The 5,000-nt window shown below is 50.2% G+C and overlaps 1 non-coding gene across 1 annotated transcript in view; it reads right to left on the bottom strand.

The window, feature by feature from the left end:
* LOC126476774 (small subunit ribosomal RNA) overlaps window positions 1–718 on the bottom strand; it is a 1,909-nt gene extending 1,191 nt beyond the window's left edge. Inside the window, exon 1 of the ribosomal RNA XR_007587220.1 lies at window positions 1–718. This exon is cut by the window's left edge and continues 1,191 nt beyond it. This is a non-coding gene — a ribosomal RNA (small subunit ribosomal RNA).
* Window positions 719–5,000: the final 4,282 nt, after the last annotated feature.

Below are 5,000 nucleotides of genomic sequence, written 5' to 3'. Positions count from 1 at the left end.
GACGTCCCACGATACATGCCAGTTAAACACCGACGGGCAGTGAACCAACAGCGTGGGACACAAATCCAACTACGAGCTTTTTAACCGCAACAACTTTAATATACGCTATTGGAGCTGGAATTACCGCGGCTGCTGGCACCAGACTTGCCCTCCAATAGATACTCGTTAAAGGATTTAAAGTGTACTCATTCCGATTACGGGGCCTCGGATGAGTCCCGTATCGTTATTTTTCGTCACTACCTCCCCGTGCCGGGAGTGGGTAATTTGCGCGCCTGCTGCCTTCCTTGGATGTGGTAGCCGTTTCTCAGGCTCCCTCTCCGGAATCGAACCCTGATTCCCCGTTACCCGTTACAACCATGGTAGGCGCAGAACCTACCATCGACAGTTGATAAGGCAGACATTTGAAAGATGCGTCGCCGGTACGAGGACCGTGCGATCAGCCCAAAGTTATTCAGAGTCACCAAGGCAAACGGACCGGACGAGCCGACCGATTGGTTTTGATCTAATAAAAGCGTCCCTTCCATCTCTGGTCGGGACTCTGTTTGCATGTATTAGCTCTAGAATTACCACAGTTATCCAAGTAACGTGGGTACGATCTAAGGAACCATAACTGATTTAATGAGCCATTCGCGGTTTCACCTTAATGCGGCTTGTACTGAGACATGCATGGCTTAATCTTTGAGACAAGCATATGACTACTGGCAGGATCAACCAGGGAGCTGCGTCAACTAGAGCTGAGCAGCCGGCCGCCCGGGAGTGTGTCCCGGGGACCCGCGCGAACACGCAAGCGTCCGCTCAATTATTCTGCAAACAGGAGGAGGCTGAGCTCCCCTGCACAACACACCTCGAAACCCTCTCAGGTCCCGGCGGCGCGCAGCGCCGTCCTAAGTACTTGGTCGGGTTCGAGAGAGGCGCAATCGCCCGGAGTTAGGCGAGTAGACGCTTTAGGTGCGACCACCCGTGCTCCCAACTGAGCTTGCCGCTGCCGACAGAGGCCCGGGAGCGTGCTGTCGTGGCATTGCCGGCGGGAGACAACACGCGCCACCTACGGTGACCGGCAGCTCCAACGCCGGCGCCACAGAAGGACAAAAGCCCCACTTGGGTGCCGAAGCGAACTCTCCCAGCACAGCGCACGCGCCAACACGTCCGCACAGCTGCGATACAAACCACCTGCGAGAACCGCTGGGGCGACCGAGCAGCAGACGGCGTCGCGGCGCCGAGCGCCGGGCGGCGGCGCATCCTCAGCGCACAAAGTCCTCAATCGGACCAGCACACTGCAGATGGCCACCGCGATTCGCACCGGGCCCGCGAGGACCTACTTTGGCCGCAAGGCGCCGCGAGCAGGGGGCGCCGGCGCGCAGCTGCGCCGCCTGCCGCGTCCGTCGGCCGGCGCGCCTGCCACTGGCCGCCCCCACCAGCCGGCTGTAGCGCGTGCGCCCACGCACCGCGCTGCCAGCACGCCGGGCGGCCCCCCCTCACCGGCCGGGGACGGTCCCACCCAGCCACCGCCGCGTATCGCCTCACACCCAGATCCCCTTTCACGTTCGTGGGCATGGTGGGTATCCCTGAAACAACCGGTTAATAGCTCGACCGATCGTCGCCAACACTGATTCACCTCTAGCGAGAACAACCGCACCACAACGGGTTACCAGTTGTTCATTTGCGTAACGTCACCAGCAAACGTACACGTCCATCGCCATTTGCAACGAGTATTGCATGCCTGTGTCAGGTGTCACAACACACTACGTCTGCCCACATAGACGCAACAACATGTGCACGCCTAGAGAACACGTGGAAGGTCGACCCCGTACGTATGCGGTGTCCATTGCGCGAACGACTGTCAGCCGGCCTCTGCAGCATGTCGCAGATGTGGAACACGGTGCAACATGCTATCACGGTGTGTGAGAAGAGACGACTACGTCCGAATACACGCTCCACTACATCAACAGACTGCTCATGCTGATCGCCATCCAGGGCGTCCGTTCCTCCCACACGTCTGTATGGCCTACCACACTGCAATCCAGCTCTTATAGGGAGACGACACGTAGCTGCGTGCACAATATTTGGACTGTATGGTCCGCCGTTGCTAGGCGCAGTCGTCATACGGCCACATGTGCCACGATGTATCATTCAGTACATACGGACCAATGTGCAGTACAGTTTGTGGGTTTTGCGTACATCGGCGGACAGGTGACAGGCCGTACCACAACGTAGGCTGAGTACGTCGGCATGCGAAGGGCGTTGAACATGCAAACTTCTCACCGACCAGCTTGCGAAGGCAGGGGGGAAGGGGGGGGGGCATGTACGTCCTGCTGCTATCCACATTACAGTGTATAGCAGGAGCATGTGGAAAGTCAGCAACACCTGCAAGGTGTTTAACATGACGCGATACACAGGGGACCGGGCAGTGCGAGTAGCGAACTATATTGCGAGGGTTGCGGTTAGGCAACACTACACTAATTTAACGAGTTGCATAACAATTACAGAGCAGGTTCAGCGACAACGTGCGTCAGGTTAAGGCGCAATATAGTTTTGGTTACGGCGCACTTTAGGTTAGGTTAAGGCATATTATAGGTTAGGTTAAGGCATATTATAGGTTAGGTTAAGGCATATTATAGGTTAGGTTAAGGCATATTATAGGTTAGGTTAAGGCATATTATAGGTTAGGTTAAGGCATATTATAGGTTAGGTTAAGGCATATTATAGGTTAGGTTAAGGCATATTATAGGTTAGGTTAAGGCATATTATAGGTTAGGTTAAGGCATATTATAGGTTACGTTACGGCACAACATGGGTTACGTTACGGCACAACATGGGTTACGTTACGGCACAACATGGGTTACGTTACGGCACAACATGGGTTACGTTACGGCACAACATGGGTTACGTTACGGCACAACATGGGTTACGTTACGGCACAACATGGGTTACGTTACGGCACAACATGGGTTACGTTACGGCACAACATGGGTTACGTTACGGCACAACATGGGTTACGTTAAGGCACAAATTAGGTTAGGTTAAGGCACAAACTAGGTTAGGTTAAGGCACAACGTAGGTTAGGTTAAGGCACAACGTAGGTTAGGTTAAGGCACAACGTAGGTTAGGTTAAGGCACAACGTAGGTTAGGTTAAGGCACAACGTAGGTTAGGTTAAGGCACAACGTAGGTTAGGTTAAGGCACAAATTAGGTTAGGTTAAGGCACAAATTAGGTTAGGTTAAGGCACAAATTAGGTTAGGTTAAGGCACAAATTAGGTTAGGTTAAGGCACAAATTAGGTTAGGTTAAGGCACAACGTAGGTTAGGTTAAGGCACAACGTAGGTTAGGTTAAGGCACAACGTAGGTTAGGTTAAGGCACAACGTAGGTTAGGTTAAGGCACAACGTAGGTTAGGTTAAGGCACAACGTAGGTTAGGTTAAGGCACAACGTAGGTTAGGTTAAGGCACAACGTAGGTTAGGTTAAGGCACAACGTAGGTTAGGTTAAGGCACAACGTAGGTTAGGTTAAGGCACAAATTAGGTTAGGTTAAGGCACAAATTAGGTTAGGTTAAGGCACAAATTAGGTTAGGTTAAGGCACAAATTAGGTTAGGTTAAGGCACAAATTAGGTTAGGTTAAGGCACAAATTAGGTTAGGTTAAGGCACAAATTAGGTTAGGTTAAGGCACAAATTAGGTTAGGTTAAGGCACAACGTAGGTTAGGTTAAGGCACAACGTAGGTTAGGTTAAGGCACAACGTAGGTTAGGTTAAGGCACAACGTAGGTTAGGTTAAGGCACAACGTAGGTTAGGTTAAGGCACAACGTAGGTTAGGTTAAGGCACAACGTAGGTTAGGTTAAGGCACAACGTAGGTTAGGTTAAGGCACAACGTAGGTTAGGTTAAGGCACAACGTAGGTTAGGTTAAGGCACAACGTAGGTTAGGTTAAGGCACAACGTAGGTTAGGTTAAGGCACAACGTAGGTTAGGTTAAGGCACAACGTAGGTTAGGTTAAGGCACAACGTAGGTTAGGTTAAGGCACAACGTAGGTTAGGTTAAGGCACAAATTAGGTTAGGTTAAGGCACAAATTAGGTTAGGTTAAGGCACAAATTAGGTTAGGTTAAGGCACAAATTAGGTTAGGTTAAGGCACAAATTAGGTTAGGTTAAGGCACAAATTAGGTTAGGTTAAGGCACAAATTAGGTTAGGTTAAGGCACAACGTAGGTTAGGTTAAGGCACAACGTAGGTTAGGTTAAGGCACAACGTAGGTTAGGTTAAGGCACAACGTAGGTTAGGTTAAGGCACAACGTAGGTTAGGTTAAGGCACAACGTAGGTTAGGTTAAGGCACAACGTAGGTTAGGTTAAGGCACAACGTAGGTTAGGTTAAGGCACAACGTAGGTTAGGTTAAGGCACAACGTAGGTTAGGTTAAGGCACAACGTAGGTTAGGTTAAGGCACAACGTAGGTTAGGTTAAGGCACAACGTAGGTTAGGTTAAGGCACAACGTAGGTTAGGTTAAGGCACAACGTAGGTTAGGTTAAGGCACAACGTAGGTTAGGTTAAGGCACAACGTAGGTTAGGTTAAGGCACAACGTAGGTTAGGTTAAGGCACAACGTAGGTTAGGTTAAGGCACAACGTAGGTTAGGTTAAGGCACAACGTAGGTTAGGTTAAGGCACAACGTAGGTTAGGTTAAGGCACAACGTAGGTTAGGTTAAGGCACAACGTAGGTTAGGTTAAGGCACAATGTAGGTTAGGTTAAGCACAACGTAGGTTAGGTTAAGGCACAACGTAGGTTAGGTTAAGGTACAATATAGGTTAGGTTAAGGTACAATATAGGTTAGGTTAAGGTACGATATAGGTTAGGTTAAGGTACGATATAGGTTAGGTTAAGGTACAATTTAGGTTAGGTTAAGGTACGATATAGGTTAGGTTAAGGTACAATATGGCGTAGGTTCAGATACACATTGTTGTAGGGAAAGGTGTATTGGGGGGGGGGCGGCGGCAGGTTCGTTGATAGTG

This window comes from Schistocerca serialis, chromosome 4 (assembly GCF_023864345.2).
Source record: "Schistocerca serialis cubense isolate TAMUIC-IGC-003099 chromosome 4, iqSchSeri2.2, whole genome shotgun sequence".
Classification (NCBI taxonomy): domain Eukaryota; kingdom Metazoa; phylum Arthropoda; class Insecta; order Orthoptera; family Acrididae; genus Schistocerca; species Schistocerca serialis.
This window is presented reverse-complemented; position numbering and strand designations above follow the sequence as displayed.